Raw genomic sequence first — 19,402 nt, forward strand, 5'->3', positions numbered from 1 at the left:
CCCCGTATCCCTCAATCCCCCACCTACCCACCTTCTCCCCGTATCCCTCAATCCACCACCTACCGACCTTCTCCCCATCTCCCTTAATCCCCACCTACCCACCTTCTCCCCGTATCCCTCAATTCCCCACCTACCCACCTTCTCCCCGTATCCCTCACTCCCCCACCTACCCACCTTCTCCCCGTCTCCATCAATAACCCACCAACCCACCTTCACCCCGTATCCCTCAATCTCCCACCTACCCACCTTCTCCCCGTATCCCTCAATCTCCCACCTACCCACCTTCTCCCCGTATCCCTCAATCCCCACCTACCCACCTTCTCCCCGTCTCCCTCAATCCCCCACCTACCCACCTTCGCACCGTATCCCTCAATCTCCACCTACCCACCTTCTCCCCGTATCCCTCAATCCCCCACCTACCCACCTTCTCCCCGTATCACTCAATCCCCCACATACCCACCTTCTCCCCGTATTCCTCAATCCCCACCTACACACCTTCTCCCCGTATCCCTCAATCCCCACCTACCCACCTTCTCCCCGTATCCCTCAATCCCCACCTACCCACCTTCTCCCCGTCTCCCTCAATCCACCACCTACCCACCTTCTCCCCGGATCCCTCAATCCCCCACCTACCCACCTTCTCCCCGTATCCCTCAATCCCCCACCTCCCCACCTTCTCCCCGTATCCCTCAATCCCCACCTACCCACCTTCTCCCCGTATCCCTCAATCCCCCACCTACCCACCTTCTCCCCGTATCCCTCAATCCCCACCTACCCACCTTCTCCCCGTATCCCTCAATCCCCACCGACACACATTCTCCCCGTATCCCTCAATCTCCACCTACCCACCTTCTCCCTGTGTCCCTCAATCCCCACCTACACACCTTCTCCCCTTATCCCTCAATCCCCACATACACACCTTCTCCCCGTGTCCCTCAATCCTCCACCTACCCACCTTCTCCCCGTATCCCTCAATCTCCCACCTACCCACCTTCTCCCGGTCTCCCTCAATCACCCACCTACCCACCTTCTCCCCGTATCCCTCAATCTCCACCTACCCACCTTCTCCCCGTCTCCCTCAATCCACCACCTACCCACCTTCTCCCCGTATCCCTCAATCCCCCACCTACCCACCTTCTCCCCGTATCCCTCAATCCCCCACCTCCCCACCTTCTCCCCGTATCCCTCAATCCCCACCTACACACATTCTCCCCGTATCCCTCAATCCCCCACCTACCCACCTTCTCACCGTATCCCTCAATCCCCCACCGACCCACCTTCTCCCCGTATCCCTCAATCCCCCACCTCCCCACCTTCTCCCCGTATCCCTCAATCCCCACCTACCCACCTTCTCCCCGTATCCCTCCATCCCCACCTACACACCTTCTCCCCGTATCCCTCAATCCCCCACCTACCCACCTTCTCCCCGTATCCCTCAATCCCCCACCTACCCACCTTCTCCCCGTATCCCTCAATCGCCACCTACCCACCTTCTCCCCGTATCCCTCAATCCCCACCTACCCACCTTCTCCCTGTGTCCCTCAATCCCCACCTACACACCTTCTCCCCGTGTCCCTCAATCCCCACATACACACCTTCTCCCCGTGTCCCTCAATCCCCACCTACACACCTTCTCCCCGTATCCCTCAATCCTCACCTACCCACCTTCTCCCCGTATCCCTCAATCCCCACCTTCCCACCTTCTCCCCGTATCCCTCAATCCCCACCTACACACCTTCTCCCCTTATCCCTCAATCCTCACCTACCCACCTTCTCCCCGTATCCCTCAATCCCCCACCTACCCACCTCCTCCCAGTATCCCTCAATCCCCACCTACCCACCTTCTCCCTGTATCCCTCAATCGCCCACCTACCCACCTTCTCCCCGTATCCCCCACCTACCCAACTTCACCCCGTATCCCTCAATCCCCACTTACCCACCTTCTCCACGTATCCTTCAATCCCCCACCTACCCACCTTCTCCCCGTATCCCTCAATCCCCACCTACCCACCTTCTCCCCGTATCCCTCAATCCACCACCTACCCACCTTCTACCCGTATCCCTCAATCCCCCACCTACCCACCTTCTCCCCGTATCCCTCAATCGCCACCTACCCACCTTCTCCCCGTATCCCTCAATCCCCCACGTACCCACCTTCTCCCCGTATCCCTCAATACCCCATCTACCCACCTTCTCGCCGTATCCCTCAATCCCCACCTACCCACCTTCTCCCCGTATCCCTCAATCTCTCATCTACCCACCTTCTCCCCGTATCCATCAATCCCCACCTCCCATCCTTCTCCCCGTATCCCTCAATCCCCCACCTCCCCACCTTCTCCCCGTATCCCTCAATCCCCCACCTACCCACCTTCTCCCCGTATCACTCAATCCCCCACCTACCCACCTTCTCCCCGTATCCCTCAATCCCCCACCTACCCACCTTCTCCCCGTATCCCTCGATCCCACACCTACCCAACTTCTCCCCGTATCCCTCAATCCCCACCTACCCACCTTCTCCCCATATCCCTCAATCCCCACTACCCACCTTCTCCCCGTATCCCTCAAACCCCCACCTACCCACCTCCTCCCCGTATCCCTCAATCCCCCACCTACCCACCTTCTCCCCGTATCCCTCAATCCCCACCTACCCACCTTCTCCCCGTATCACTCAATCCCCACCTACCCACCTTCTCCCCCTATCCCTCAATCCCAACCTACCCACCTTCTCCCCGTATCCCTCAATCCCCACCTACCCACCTTCTCCCCGTATCCCTCAATCCCCCACCTACCCACAATCTCCCCGTATCCCTCAATCCCCCACCTACCCACCTTCTCCCCATATCACTCAATCCCCCACCTACCCACCTTCTCCCCGTTTCCCTCAATCCCCCACCTACCAACCTTCTCCCCGTATTCCTCAATCCCCCACCAACCCACATTCTCCCCATATCCCTCAATCCCTCACCTGCCCACCTTCTCCCCGTATCCCTCAATCCCTCACCTACCCACCTTCTCCCCGTATCCCTCAATCGCCACCTACCCACCTTCTCCCCGTATCCCTCAATCCCCCACGTACCCACCTTCTCCCCGTATCCCTCAATCTCTCATCTACCCACCTTCTCCCCGTATCTCTCAATCCCCCACCTACCCACCTTCTCCCCGTATCCCTCAATCCCCCACCTAGCCACCTTCTCCCCGTATCACTCAATCCCCCACCTACCCACCTTCTCCCCGTATCCCTCAATCCCCCACCTACCCACCTTCTCCCCGTATCCCTCAATCCCCACCTACCCACCTTCTCCCCATATCCCTCAATCCCCACTACCCACCTTCTCCCCGAATCCCTCAAACCCCCACCTACCCACCTTCTCCCCGTATCCCTCAATCCCCCACCTACCCACCTTCTCCCCGTATCCCTCAATCCCCAGCCTACCCACCTTCTCCCCGTATCCCTCAGTCCCCACCTACACACCTTCTCGCCGTATCCCTCAATCCCCACCTACCCACATTCTCCCCGTATCCCTCAATCCCCCACCGACCCACCTTCTCCCCGTAACCCTCAATCCCCCACCTACCCACCTTCTCCCCGTATCCCTCAATCTCCCACCTACCCACCTTCTCCCCGTATTCCTCAATCCCCACCTACACACCTTCTCCCCGTATCCCTCAATCCCCACCTACCCACCTTCTCCCCGTATCCCTCAATCCCCCACCTACCCACCTTCTCCCCATCTCCCTCAATCCCCAGCCTACCCACCTTCTCCCCGTATCCCTCAATCCCCAGCCTACCCACCTTCTCCCCGTATCCCTCAATCCCCCACCTACCCACCTTCTCCCCGTATCCCTCAATCCCCCACCTACCCACCTTCTCCCCGTATCCCTCTATCCCCCACCTACCCACCTTCTCCCTATCTCCCTCAATCCCCAGCCTACCCACCTTCTCCCCGTATCCCTCAATCCCCCACCTACCCACCTTCTCCCCGTATCCCTCAATCCCCCACCTACCCACCTTCTCCCCGTATCCCTCAATCCACCACCTGCCGACCTTCTCCCCATCTCCCTTAATCCCCACCTACCCACCTTCTCCCCGTATCCCTCAATTCCCCACCTACCCACCTTCTCCCCATATCCCTCACTCCCCCACCTACCCACCTTCTCCCTGTATCCCTCAATCTCCCACCTACCCACCTTCTCCCCGTATCCCTCGATCCCACACCTACCCAACTTCTCCCCGTATCCCTCAATCCCCACCTACCCACCTTCTCCCCGTCTCCATCAATAACCCACCAACCCACCTTCTCCCCGTATCCCTCAATCTCCCACCTACCCACCTTCTCCCCGTATCCCTCGATCCCACACCTACCCAACTTCTCCCCGTATCCCTCAATCCCCACCTACCCACCTTCTCCCCATATCCCTCAATCCCCACTACCCACCTTCTCCCCGTATCCCTCAAACCCCCACCTACCCACCTTCACCCCGTATCCCTCAATCCCCCACCTACCCACCTTCTCCCCGTATCCCTCAATCCCCAGCCTACCCACCTTCTCCCCGTATCCCTCAGTCCCCACCTACACACCTTCTCGCCGTATCCCTCAATCCCCACCTACCCACATTCTCCCCGTATCCCTCAATCCCCCACCGACCCACCTTCTCCCCGTATCCCTCAATCCCCCACCTACCCACCTTCTCCCCGTATCCCTCAATCTCCCACCTACCCACCTTCTCCCCGTATTCCTCAATCCCCACCTACACACCTTCTCCCCGTATCCCTCAATTCCCACCTACCCACCTTCTCCCCGTATCCCTCAATCCCCACCTACCCACATTCTCCCCGTATCCCTCAATCCCCACCTACACACCTTCTCCCCGTATCCCACAATCCCCACCTACCCACCTTCTCCCCGTATCCCTCAATCCCCACCTACCCACCTTCTCCCCGTATCCCTCAATCCCCCACCTACCCACCTTCTCCCCGTATCCCTCAATCACCACCTACCCACCTTCTCCCGTATCCCTCACTCCCCCACCTACCCACCTTCTCCCCGTATCCCTCAATCCCCACCTACCCACCTTCTCCCCGTAACCCTCAATCCCCACTTACCCACCTTCACCACGTATCCCTCAATCCCCCACCTACCCACCTTCTCCCCGTCTCCCTCAATCCCCCACCTACCCACCTTCTCCACGTATCCCTCAATCCCCCACCTACCCACCTTCTCCCCGTATCCCTCAATCCCCCACCTACCCACCTTCTCCCCGTAACCCTCAATCCCCACTTACCCACCTTCTCCACGTATCCCTCAATCCCCCAGCTACCCACCTTCTCCCCGTATCCCTCAATCCCCACCTACCCACCTTCTCCCCGTCTCCCTCAATCCCTCACCTACCCACCTTCTCCCCGTATCCCTCAATCCCCACCGACCCAACTTCTCCCCGTCTCATTCAATCCCCTGCCTACCCACCTTCTCCCCGTATCCCTCAATACCCCACCTACCCACCTTCTCGCCGTATCCCTCAATCCCCACCTACCCACCTTCTCGCCGTGTCCCTCAATCCCCACCTACCCACCTTCTCCCCGTATCCCTCTATCCCCACCTACCCACCTTCTCCCCGTATCCCTCAATCCCCCACCTACCCACCTTCTCCCCGTATCCCTCAATCCCCACCTACCCACCTTCTCCCCGTATCCCTCAACCCCCACCTACCCACCTTCTCCCCGTATCCCTCAATCCCCACCTACCCACCTTCTCGCCGTATCCCTCAATCCCCACCTACCCACCTTCTCCCCGTATGCCTCTATCCCCCACCTACCCAACTTCTCCCCGTATCCCTCAATCCCCACCTACCCACCTTCTCCCTTTACCCTCAATCCCACACCTACCCACCTTCTCCCCGTATCCCTCAATCCCCCACCTACCCACCTTCTCCCCGTATCCCTCAATCCCCACCTACCCACCTTCTCCCCGTATCCCTCAATCCCACACCTACCCACCTTCTCCCCGTATCCCTCAATCCCCCACCTGCCCACCTTCTCCCCGTATCCCTCAATCCCCACCTACCCACCTTCTCCCCGTATCACTCAATCCCCCACCTACCCACCTTCACCCCGTATCCCTCAATCCCCACCTCCCCACCTTCTCCCCGTATCCCCCAATCCCCACCTAGCCACCTTCTCCCCGTATCCCTCAATCCCCACCTACCCACCTTCTCCCCGTATCCCTCAATCCCCACCTACCCACCTTCTCCCTGTATCCCTCAATCCCTCACCTACCCACCTTCTCCCCGTATCCCTCAATCCCCCACTTACCCACCTTCTCCCCGTATCTCTCAATCCCCCACCTCCCCACCTTCACCCCGTATCACTCAATCCCCCACCTACCCACCTTCACCCCGTATCCCTCAATCCCCACCTACCCACCTTCTACGCGTATCCCTCAATCCCCCACCTACCCACCTTCTCCCCGTATCCCTCAATCCCCCACCTATCCACCTTCTACCCGTATCCCTCAATCCCCCACCTACCCACCATCTCCCCGTATCCCTCAATCCCCCAACTACCCACCTTCTCTCCGTATCCCTCAATCCCCACCTACCCACCTTCTCCCTGTATCCTTCAATCCCCCACCTACCCACCTTCTCCCCGTATCCCTCAATTCCTCACCTACTCACCTTCACCCCGTATCACTGAATCCCCACCTACCCACCTTCTCCCCGTATCCCTCAATCCCACACCTACCCACCTTCTCCCCGTATCCCTCAATCCCCCACCTACCCACCTTCTCCCCGTATCCCTCAATCCCCCACCTTCCCACCTCCTCCCCGTATCCCTCAATCCCCCACCTACCCACCTTCTCCCCGTATCCCTCAATCCCCACCTACCCACCTTCTACCCGTATCCCTCAATCCCCCACCTACCCACCTTCTCCCCGTATCCCTCAATCCCACACCTACCCACCTTCTCCCGGTATCCCTCAATCCCCCACCTACCCACCTTCTCCCCATATCCCTCAATCCCCCACCTACCCACCTTCACCCCGTATCACTCAATCCCCCACCTACCCACCTTCTCCCTGTATCCCTCAATCCCCCACATACCCACCTTCTCCCCGTATCCCTCAATCCCCCACCTACCCACCTTCTCCCCATATCCCTCAATCCCCCACCTACCCACCTTCTCCCCGTATCCCTCAATCCCCCACCTACCCACCTTCTCCCCGTATCCCTCAATCCCTCGCCTACCCACTTTCTCCCCTTATCCCTCAATCCCTCGCCTACCCACCTTCTCCCCGTATCCCTCAATCCCCACCTACCCACCTTCTCCCCGTATCTCTCAATCCCCCACCTACCCACCTTCTCCCCGTATCCCTCAATCCCCCGCCTACCCACCTTCTCCCCATATCCCTCAATCCCTCGCCTACCCACCTTCTCCCCGTATCCCTCAATCCCCACCTACCCACCTCCTCCCCGTCTCCCTCAATCCCCACCTACCCACCTTCTCCCCGTATCCCTCAATCCCCCACCTACCCACCATCTCCCCGTATCCCTCAATCCCCCACCTACCCACCTTCTCCCCGTATCTCTCAAACCCCCACCTACCCACCTTCTCCCCGTATCCCTCAATCCCCACCTACCCACCTTCACCCCGTATCTCTCAAACCCCCACCTACCCACCTTCTCCCCGACTCCCTCAATCCCCCACATACCCACCTTCTCCCCGTATCCCTCAATCCCCCACCTACCCACCTTCTCCCCGTATCCCTCAATCCCCCACCTACCCACCTTCACCCCGTATCACTCAATTCCCACCTACACACCTTCTCCCCGTATCCCTCAATCCCCACCTACCCACCTTCTCCCCGTATCCCTCAATCCCCCACCTACCCACCTTCTCCCTGTATCTCTCAAACCCCCACCTACCCACCTTCTCCCCGTATCTCTCAAACCCCACCTACCCACCTTCTCCCCGTATCCCTCAATCCCTCACCTACCCACCTTCTCCCCGTATCCCTCAATCTCCACCTACCCACCTTCTCCCCGTATCCTTCAACCCCCACCTACCCACCTTCTCCCCGTATCCCTCAATCCCCACCTACCCACCTTCTCCCCGTATCCCTCAATCCACCATCTCCCCGTATCCCTCAATCTCCACCTACCTACATTCTCCCCGTAACCCTCAATCCCCCACCTACCCACCTTCTCCCCGTATCCCTCAATCCCCCACCTACCCACCGTCTCCCCGTATCCCTCAATCCCCCAGCCACCCACCTTCTCCCCGTATCCCTCAATCCCCCACCTACCCACCTACTCCCCGTGTCCCTCAATCCCCCACCCACCCACCTTCGCCCCGTATCCCTCAACCCCCCACCAACCCACCTTCTCCCCGTATCCCACAATCCCTCACCTACCCACCTTCACCCCGTATCACTCAATCCCTCACCTACCCACCTTCTCCCTGTATCCCTCAATCCCCACCTACCCACCTTCTCCCCGTATCCCTCAATCCCCACCGACCCACCTTCTCTCCGTATCCCTCAATCCCTCACCTTTCCCACCTTCTCCCCGTATCTCTCAATCCCCACCTACCCACCTTCTCCCCGAATCCCTCAATCCCCCACCTACCCAACCTCTCCCCGTATCCCTCAATCCCCACCTACCCACCTTCTCCCCGTATCCCTCAATCCCCACCTACCCACCTTCTCCCCGAATCCCCCAATCCCCCACCTACCCACCTTCTCCCCGTATCCCTCAATCCCACCTTTCCACCTTCTCCCCGTATCCCTCAGTCCCCACCTCCCCACCTTCTCCCCGTATCCCTCAATCCACCATCTACCCACCTTCTCCCCGTTACCCTCAATCCCCACTTACCCACCTTCTTCCCGTATCCCTCAATCCCCACCTACCCACCTTATCCCCGTATCCCTCAATCCCCCACCTACCCACCTTCTCCCCGTATCCCTCAATCGCCACCTACCCACCTTCTCCCCGTATCCCTCAATCCCCACCTACCCACCTTCTCCCCGTATCCCTCAATCCCCACCTACCCACCTTCTCCCCGTATCCCTCAATCCCCACCTACCCACCTTCTCCCCGTATCCCTCAATCCCCAACTACCCACCTTATCCATGTAACTAACCACGTGCTGTACCTGTCCTGGGAGTGTTTGATGGGGACAGTGTAGAGGGAGCTTTACTCTGTATCTAACCCCGTGTTGTACCTGCCCTGGGAGTGTTTGATGGGGACAATGTAAAGGGAGCTTTACTCTGTATCTAACCCCGTGCTGTACCTGTCCTGGGAGTGTTTGATGGGGACAGTGTCGAGGGAGCTTTACTCTGTATCTAACCCCGTGCTGTACCTGTCCTGGGAGTGTTTGATGGGGACAGTGTAGAGGGAGCTTTACACTGTATCTAACCCCGTGCTGTACCTGTCCTGGGAGTGTTTGATGGGGACAGTGTAGAGGGAGCTTTACTCTGTATCTAACCCCGTGCTGTACCTGTCCTGGGAGTGTTTGATGGGGACAGTGTAGAGGGAGCTTTACTCTGTATCTAACCCTGTGCTGTACCTGCCCTGGGAGTGTTTGATGGGGAAAGTGTAGAGGGAGCTTTACTCTGTGTCTAACCCCGTGCTGTACCCGCCTTGGGAGTGTTTGATGGGGACAGTGTAGAGGGAGCTTTACTCTGTATCTAACCCCGTGCTGTACCTGTCCTGGGAGTGTTTGATGGGGACAGTGTAGAGGGAGCTTTACTCTGAATCTAACCCCGTGCTGTACCTGTCCTGGGAATGTTTGATGGGGACAGTGTAGAGGGAGCTTTACTCTGAATCTAACCCCGTGCTGTACCTGTCCTGGGAGTGTTTGATGGGGACAGTGTAGAGGGAGCTTTACTCTGTATCTAACCCCATGCTGTACCTGTCCTGGGAATGTTTGATGGGGACAGTGTAGAGGGAGCTTTACTCTGTATCTAACCCCGTGCTGTACCTGTCCTGGGAGTGTTTGATGGGGACAGTATAGAGGGAGCTTTACCCTGTATCTAACCCCGTGCTGTACCTGTCCTGGGAGTGTTTGATGGGGACAGTGTAGAGGGAGCTTTACTCTGTATCTAACCCCGTGCTGTACCTGTCCTGGGAGTGTTTGATGGGGACAGTGTAGAGGGAGCTTTACTCTGTATCTAACCCCGTGCTGTACCTGTCCTGGGAGTGTTTGATGGGGACAGTGTCGAGGGAGCTTTACTCTGTATCTAACCCCGGGCTATATCTGTCCTGGGAGTGTTTGATGGGGACAGTGTAGAGGGAGCTTTACTCTGTATCTAAACCCGTGCTGTACCCGCTCTGGGAGTGTTTGATGGGGACAGTGTAGAGGGAGCTTTACTCTGTATCTAACCCCGTGCTGTACCCGCTCTGGGAGTGTTTGATGGGGACAGTGTAGAGGGAGCTTTACTCTGTATCTAATCCCGTGCTGTATCAGTCCAGGGAGTGTTTGATGGGGACAGTGTAGAGGGAGCTTTACTCTGTATCTAACCCCGTGCTGTACCTGTCCTGGGAGTGTTTGATGGGGACAGTGTAGAGGGAGCTTTACTCTGTATCTAACACCGTGCTGTACCTGTCCTGGGAGTGTTTGATGGGGACAGTGTAGAGGGAGCTTTACTCTGTATCTAACCCCGTGCTGTGCCTGTCCTGGGTGTGTTTGATGGGGACAGTGTAGAGGGAGCTTTACTCTGTATCTAACCCCGTGCTGTACCTGTCCTGGGAGTGTTTGATGGGGACAGTGTAGAGGGAGCTTTACTCTGTATCTAACCCCGTGCTGTGCCTGTCCTGGGTGTGTTTGATGGGGACAGTGTAGAGGGAGCTTTACTCTGTATCTAACCCCGTGCTGTACCTGTCCTGGGAGTGTTTGATGGGGACTGTGTAGAGGGAGCTTTACTCTGTATCTAACCCCGTGCTGCACCTGTCCTGGGAGTGTTTGATGGGGACAGTGTAGAGGGAGCTTTACTCTGTATCTAACCCCGTGCTGTACCTGTCCTGGGAGTGTTTGATGGGTACAGTGTAGTGGGAGCTTTACTCTGTATCTAACCCCGTGCTGTACCTGTCCTGGGAGTGTTTGATGGGGATAGTGTAGAGGGAGCTTTACTCTGTATCTAACCCCGTGCTGCACCTGTCCTGGGAGTGTTTGATGGGGACAGTGTAGAGGGAGCTTTACTCTGTATCTCACCCCGAGCTGTACCTGTCCTGGGAGTGTTTGATGGGGACAGTGTAGAGGGAGCTTATCTCTGTATCTAACCCCGTGCTGTACCTGTCCTGGGAGTGTTTGATGGTGACAGTGTAGAGGGAGCTTTACTCTGTATCTAACCCCGTGCTGTACCTCTCCGGGAGTGTTTGATGGTGACAGTGTAGAGGGAGCTTTACTCTGTATCTAACCCCGTGCTGTACCTGTCCTGGGAGTGTTTGATGGGTACAGTGTAGAGGGAGCTTTACTCTGTATCTAACCCCGTGCTGTACCTGTCCTGTGAGTGTTTGATGGGGACAGTGTAGAGGTTGCTTTACTCTGTATCTAACCCCGTGCTCTACCTGTCCTGTGAGTGTTTGATGGGGACAGTGTGGAGGGAGCTTTACTCTGTATCTAACCCCATGCTGTACCTGTCCTGGGAGTGTTTGATGGGGACAGTGTAGAGGGAGCTTTACTCTGTATCTAACCCCGTGCTGTACCCGCTCTGGGAGTGTTTGATGGGGACAGTGCAGAGGGAGCTTTACTCTGTATCTAACCCCGTGCTGTACCTGTCCTGGGAGTGTTTGATGGGGACAGTGTAGAGGGAGCTTTACTCTGTATCTAGCCCCGTGCTGTACCTGTCCTGGGAGTGTTTGATGGGGACAGTGTAGATGGAGCTTTACTCTGTATCTAACCCCAGTGCTGTACCTGTCCTGGGAGTGTTTGATGGGGACAGTGTAGAGGGAGCTTTACTCTGTATCTAACCCCATGCTGTACCTGTCCTGGGAGTGTTTGATGGTGACAGTGTAGAGGGAGCTTTACTCTGTATCTAACCCCGTGCTGTACCTGTCCTGGGAGTGTTTGATGGTGACAGTGTAGAGGGAGCTTTACTCTGTACCTAACACCGTGCTGTAGCTGTCCTGGGAGTGTTTGATGGGGACAGTGTAGAGGGAGCTTTACTCTGTATCTAACCCCGTGCTGTACCTGTCCTGGGAGTGTTTGATGGGGACAGTGTACAGGGAGCTTTACTCTGTATCTAATCCCGTGCTGTACCTGTCCTGGGAGTGTTTGATGAGGACAGTGTAGAGGGAGCTTTACTCTGTATCTAACCCCGTGCTGTACCTGTCCTGGGAGTGTTTGATGGGGACAGTGTAGAGGGAGCTTTACTCTGAATCTAACCCCGTGCTGTACCTGTCCTGGGAATGTTTGATGGGGACAGTGTAGAGGGAGCTTTACTCTGAATCTAACCCCGTGCTGTACCTGTCCTGGGAGTGTTTGATGGGGACAGTGTAGAGGGAGCTTTACTCTGTATCTAACCCCATGCTGTACCTGTCCTGGGAATGTTTGATGGGGACAGTGTAGAGGGAGCTTTACTCTGTATCTAACCCCGTGCTGTACCTGTCCTGGGAGTGTTTGATGGGGACAGTATAGAGGGAGCTTTACCCTGTATCTAACCCCGTGCTGTACCTGTCCTGGGAGTGTTTGATGGGGACAGTGTAGAGGGAGCTTTACTCTGTATCTAACCCCGTGCTGTACCTGTCCTGGGAGTGTTTGATGGGGACAGTGTAGAGGGAGCTTTACTCTGTATCTAACCCCGTGCTGTACCTGTCCTGGGAGTGTTTGATGGGGACAGTGTCGAGGGAGCTTTACTCTGTATCTAACCCCGGGCTATATCTGTCCTGGGAGTGTTTGATGGGGACAGTGTAGAGGGAGCTTTACTCTGTATCTAAACCCGTGCTGTACCCGCTCTGGGAGTGTTTGATGGGGACAGTGTAGAGGGAGCTTTACTCTGTATCTAACCCCGTGCTGTACCCGCTCTGGGAGTGTTTGATGGGGACAGTGTAGAGGGAGCTTTACTCTGTATCTAATCCCGTGCTGTATCAGTCCAGGGAGTGTTTGATGGGGACAGTGTAGAGGGAGCTTTACTCTGTATCTAACCCCGTGCTGTACCTGTCCTGGGAGTGTTTGATGGGGACAGTGTAGAGGGAGCTTTACTCTGTATCTAACACCGTGCTGTACCTGTCCTGGGAGTGTTTGATGGGGACAGTGTAGAGGGAGCTTTACTCTGTATCTAACCCCGTGCTGTGCCTGTCCTGGGTGTGTTTGATGGGGACAGTGTAGAGGGAGCTTTACTCTGTATCTAACCCCGTGCTGTACCTGTCCTGGGAGTGTTTGATGGGGACAGTGTAGAGGGAGCTTTACTCTGTATCTAACCCCGTGCTGTGCCTGTCCTGGGTGTGTTTGATGGGGACAGTGTAGAGGGAGCTTTACTCTGTATCTAACCCCGTGCTGTACCTGTCCTGGGAGTGTTTGATGGGGACTGTGTAGAGGGAGCTTTACTCTGTATCTAACCCCGTGCTGCACCTGTCCTGGGAGTGTTTGATGGGGACAGTGTAGAGGGAGCTTTACTCTGTATCTAACCCCGTGCTGTACCTGTCCTGGGAGTGTTTGATGGGTACAGTGTAGTGGGAGCTTTACTCTGTATCTAACCCCGTGCTGTACCTGTCCTGGGAGTGTTTGATGGGGATAGTGTAGAGGGAGCTTTACTCTGTATCTAACCCCGTGCTGCACCTGTCCTGGGAGTGTTTGATGGGGACAGTGTAGAGGGAGCTTTACTCTGTATCTCACCCCGAGCTGTACCTGTCCTGGGAGTGTTTGATGGGGACAGTGTAGAGGGAGCTTATCTCTGTATCTAACCCCGTGCTGTACCTGTCCTGGGAGTGTTTGATGGTGACAGTGTAGAGGGAGCTTTACTCTGTATCTAACCCCGTGCTGTACCTCTCCGGGAGTGTTTGATGGTGACAGTGTAGAGGGAGCTTTACTCTGTATCTAACCCCGTGCTGTACCTGTCCTGGGAGTGTTTGATGGGTACAGTGTAGAGGGAGCTTTACTCTGTATCTAACCCCGTGCTGTACCTGTCCTGTGAGTGTTTGATGGGGACAGTGTAGAGGTTGCTTTACTCTGTATCTAACCCCGTGCTCTACCTGTCCTGTGAGTGTTTGATGGGGACAGTGTGGAGGGAGCTTTACTCTGTATCTAACCCCATGCTGTACCTGTCCTGGGAGTGTTTGATGGGGACAGTGTAGAGGGAGCTTTACTCTGTATCTAACCCCGTGCTGTACCCGCTCTGGGAGTGTTTGATGGGGACAGTGCAGAGGGAGCTTTACTCTGTATCTAACCCCGTGCTGTACCTGTCCTGGGAGTGTTTGATGGGGACAGTGTAGAGGGAGCTTTACTCTGTATCTAGCCCCGTGCTGTACCTGTCCTGGGAGTGTTTGATGGGGACAGTGTAGATGGAGCTTTACTCTGTATCTAACCCCAGTGCTGTACCTGTCCTGGGAGTGTTTGATGGGGACAGTGTAGAGGGAGCTTTACTCTGTATCTAACCCCATGCTGTACCTGTCCTGGGAGTGTTTGATGGTGACAGTGTAGAGGGAGCTTTACTCTGTATCTAACCCCGTGCTGTACCTGTCCTGGGAGTGTTTGATGGTGACAGTGTAGAGGGAGCTTTACTCTGTACCTAACACCGTGCTGTAGCTGTCCTGGGAGTGTTTGATGGGGACAGTGTAGAGGGAGCTTTACTCTGTATCTAACCCCGTGCTGTACCTGTCCTGGGAGTGTTTGATGGGGACAGTGTACAGGGAGCTTTACTCTGTATCTAATCCCGTGCTGTACCTGTCCTGGGAGTGTTTGATGAGGACAGTGTAGAGGGAACTTTACTCTGTATCTAACCCCGTGCTGTACCCGCTCTGGGAGTGTTTGATGGGGACAGTGTAGAGGGAGCTTTACTCTGTATCTAACCCCGTGCTGTACCTGTCCTGGGAGTGTTTGATGGGGACAGTGTAGAGGGAGCTTTACTCTGTATCTAACCCCGTGCTGTACCCGCTCTGGGAGTGTTTGATGGGGACAGTGTAGAGGGAGCTTTACTCTGATTAATGTTGAATCTCTCCCAGATCTCCTGGATTACTATTTAACCTGTGACGATGGATCCCTCAACCCATTCGCCCAGGTGAGTTTGACAGCTGTACCATTCAACATTCTCCTGATCTTTCTTCAACATTTCTCTGCCCATTCTCCCATCTCTCACACCTTCCCTCTCACACTCAGCACTCCACTCTCTCCTCTGCAGGCTCTATTTCCATTCTCTCTAATTCCCTCCTTCACCCTCGCCCCACATTCTTATCTCATTTTCTTCCTGAGGCCCTCTCCCTCGCTCACTCACTCCCTCCCACTCTCTCTCTCTCCCTCTCTCTCCCTACCTCCCTCTCTCTCCCTCTTTGTCTCCCTCTCTCTCTGTCTGTCTCTCCAAGTCTTTATCTGTGCCTCTCTGACTCCCTCTCTCTGACTCTTTTTCTCTCTCTCTCTCTGTCTCTGTCTTTCTTTCTCTGTCTCTCTCTCTCCCTCCTGGTGCAATACCCAGCCCAGCCCCACAGAACTCGGAGTCCCCGGTTCCAGTGCTGAGGGAGCGCTGCACTGTTGGAGGGAGATGTCGATACTCTAGGATTTGAGCTCCATAATCCAGGCCGACACTCCCCCCGGTGCCAGTACTGAGGGAGCGCCGCACTGTCGGAGGGAGATGTCTATACTCTAGGATTTGAGCTCCATAATCCAGGCCGACACTCCCCCCGGTGCCAGTACTGAGGGAGCGCTGCACTGTTGGAGGGAGATGTCTATACTCTAGGATTTGAGCTCCATAATCCAGGCCGACACTCCCCCCGGTGCCAGTACTGAGGGAGCGCTGCACTGTTGGAGGGAGATGTCTATACTCTAGGATTTGAGCTCCATAATCCAGGCCGACACTCCCCCCGGGTGCCAGTACTGAGGGAGCGCCGCACTGTCGGAGGTAGACGTATATACTCTAGGATTTGAGCTCCATAATCCAGGCCGACACTCCCCCCGGTGCCAGTACTGTGGGAGCGCCGCACTGTCCGAGGGAGATGTCTATACTCTAGGATTTGAGCTCCATAATCCAGGCCCACACTCCCCCCGGTGCCAGTACTGTGGGAGCGCTGCACTGTCGGAGGTAGATGTCTATACTCTAGGATTTGAGCTCCATAATCCAGGCCGACACTCCCCCCGGTGCCAGTCCTGAGCGTGCGCTGCACTGTCGGAGGTAGATGTCTATACTCTAGGATTTGAGCTCCATAATCCAGGCCGACACTCCCCCCGGTGCCAGTACTGAGGGAGCGCTGCACTGTCAGAGGTAGATATATATACTCTAGGATTTGAGCTCCCTAATCCAGGCCGACACTCCCCCCGGTGCCAGTACTGAGGGAGCGCTGCACTGTCGGAGGTAGATGTCTATACTCTAGGATTTGAGCTCCATAATCCAGGCCGACACTCCCCCCAGTGCCAGTACTGAGGGAACGCTGCACTGTCGGAGGTAGATGTCTCTACTCTAGGATTTGAGCTCCATAATCCAAGCCCACACTCCCCCCGGTGCCAGTACTGAGGGAGCGCTGCACTGTCGGAGGGAGATGTCTATACTCTAGGATTTGAGCGCTATAATCCAGGCCCACACTCCCCCCGGTGCCAGTACTGAGGGAGCGCTGCACTGTCGGAGCGAGATGTCTAAACTCTAGGATTTGAGCTCCATAATCCAGGCCCACACTCCCCCCGGTGCCAGTACTGAGGGAGCGCCGCACTGTCGGAGGTAGATGTCTATACTCTAGGATTTGAGCGCTATAATCCAGGCCCACACTCCCCCCGGTGCCAGTACTGAGGGAGCGCCGCACTGTCGGAGGTAGATGTCTATACTCTAGGATTTGAGCTCCATAATCCAGGCCCACACTCCTCCCAGTGCCAGTACTGAGGGAGCGCTGCACTGTCGGAGGTAGATGTATATACTCTAGGATTTGAGCTCCATAATCCAGGCCGTCACTCTCCCCGGTGCCAGTACTGAGGGAGCGCTGCACTGTCGGAGGGAGATGTATATACTCTAGGATTTGAGCTCCATAATCCAGGCCCACACTCCCCCCGGTGCCAGTACTGAGGGAGCGCTGCACTGTCGGAGGGAGATGTCTATACTATAGGAATTGAGCTCCATAATCCAGGCCCACACTCCCCCGGGTGCCAGTACTGAGGGAGCGCCGCACTGTCGGGGGTAGATGTCTATACTCTAGGATTTGAGCTCCATAATCCAGGCCCACACTCCCCCGGTGCCAGTACTGAGGGAGCGCTGCACTGTCGGAGGTAGATGTCTATACTCTAGGATTTGAGCTCCATAATCCAGGCCCACACTCCCCCCCAGTGCCAGTTCTGAGGGAGCGCTGCACTGTCCGAGGTAGATGTCTATACTCTAGGATTTGAGCTCCATAATCCAGGCCGACACTCCCCCCAGTGCCAGTACTGAGAGAGCGCTGCGCTGTCGGAGGGAGATGTATATACTCTAGGATTTGAGCTCCATAATCCTGGCCGACACTCTCCCCGGTGCCAGTACTGAGAGAGCGCTGCGCTGTCGGAGGTAGATGTATATACTCAAGGATTTGAGCTCCATAATCCAGGCCCACACTCCCCCCGGGTGCCAGTACTGAGGGTGCGCTGCACTGTCGGAGGTAGATGTATATACTCAAGGATTTGAGCTCCAGAATCCAGGCCGTCACTCCCCCCGGTGCCAGTACTGAGGGAGCGCTGCACTGTCGGAGGGAGATGTCTATACTCTAGGATTTGAGCTCCATAATCCAGGCCCACACTCCTCCCAGTGCCAGTACTGAGGGAGCTCTGCACTGTTGGAGGGAGATGTATATACTCTAGGATTTGAGCTCCATAATCCAGGCCGACACTCCCGCCAGTGCCAGTACTGAGGGAGCGCTGCGCTGTCGGAGGTAGATGTCTATACACTAGGATTTGAGCGCTATAATCCAGGCCCACACCCCCCGGTGCCAGTACTGAGGGAGCGCCGCACTGTCGGAGGGAGATGTATATCCTCTGGGATTTGAGCTCCATAATCCAGGCCGACACTCCCCCCGGTGCCAGTACTGAGGGGGCGCGGCACTGTCGGAGGTAGATGTCTATACTCTAGGATTTGAGCTCCATAATCCAGGCCCACACTCCCCCCGGTGCCAGGACTGAGAGAGCGCTGCGCTGTCGGAGGTAGATGTATATACTCCAGGATTTGAGCTCCATAATCCAGGCCGACACTCTCCTCGGTGCCAGTACTGAGGTTGCGCTGCACTGTCGGAGGGAGATGTATGTACTCTAGGATTTGAGCTCCATAATCCAGGCCGACACTCCCCCCGGTGCCAGTACTGAGGGAGCGCTGCACTGTCGGAGGGAGATGTCTATACTCTAGGATTTGAGCTCCATAATCCAGCCCCACACTCCCCCCGGTGCCAGTACTGAGGGAGCGCTGCACTGTCGGAGGTAGATGTATATACTCAAGGATTTGAGCTCCATAATCCAGGCCGACACTCCTCCCGGTGCCAGTACTGAGGGAGCGGTGCACTGTCGGAGGGAGATGTCTATACTCTAGGATTTGAGCTCCATAATCCAGGCCGACAAACTCCCCGGTGCCAGTACTGAGGGAGCGCTGCGCTGTCGGAGGTAGATGTATATACTCTAGGATTTGAGCTCCATAATCCAGGCCCACACTCCCCCCGGTGCCAGTACTGAGGGAGCGCCGCACTGTCGGAGGGAGATGTATGTACTCTAGGATTTGAGCTCCATAATCCAGGCCCACACTCCCCCCGGTGCCAGTACTGAGGGAGCGCCGCACTGTCGGAGGGAGATGTATATCCTCTGGGATTTGAGCTCCATAACCCAGGCCCACACTCCACTCGGTGCCAGTACTGAGGGAGCGCCGCACTGTCGGAGGGAGATGTATATCCTCTAGGATTTGAGCTCCATAATCCAGGCCGACACTCCCCCCAGTGCCAGTACTGAGGGAACGCTGCACTGTCGGAGGTAGATGTCTATACTCTAGGATTTGAGCTGCATAATCCAAGCCCACACTCCCCCCGGTGCCAGTACTGAGGGAGCGCTGCACTGTCGGAGGGAGATGTCTATACTCTAGGATTTGAGCGCTATAATCCAGGCCCACACTCCCCCCGGTGCCAGTACTGAGGGAGCGCCGCACTGTCGGAGGTAGATGTCTATACTCTAGGATTTGAGCTCCATAATCCAGGCCGACACTCCCCCCAGTGCCAGTACTGAGGGAACGCTGCACTGTCGGAGGTAGATGTCTCTACTCTAGGATTTGAGCTC

General features: G+C 56.3%; 1 protein-coding gene across 1 annotated transcript in view; it reads left to right on the top strand.

Moving 5' to 3' along the window:
• Window positions 1–19,402, top strand: part of LOC140399548 (protein tweety homolog 1-A-like) — a 104,781-nt gene that overhangs the window by 67,327 nt on the left and 18,052 nt on the right. The window contains exon 3 of the mRNA XM_072489091.1: window positions 15,154–15,209. The gene's annotated coding sequence lies outside the window, so the exon portion shown is untranslated. The remainder of the gene's footprint in view (window positions 1–15,153; window positions 15,210–19,402) is intronic.

Source organism: Scyliorhinus torazame, chromosome 23 (genome assembly GCF_047496885.1).
Source record: "Scyliorhinus torazame isolate Kashiwa2021f chromosome 23, sScyTor2.1, whole genome shotgun sequence".
In the NCBI taxonomy this organism is placed as follows: domain Eukaryota; kingdom Metazoa; phylum Chordata; class Chondrichthyes; order Carcharhiniformes; family Scyliorhinidae; genus Scyliorhinus; species Scyliorhinus torazame.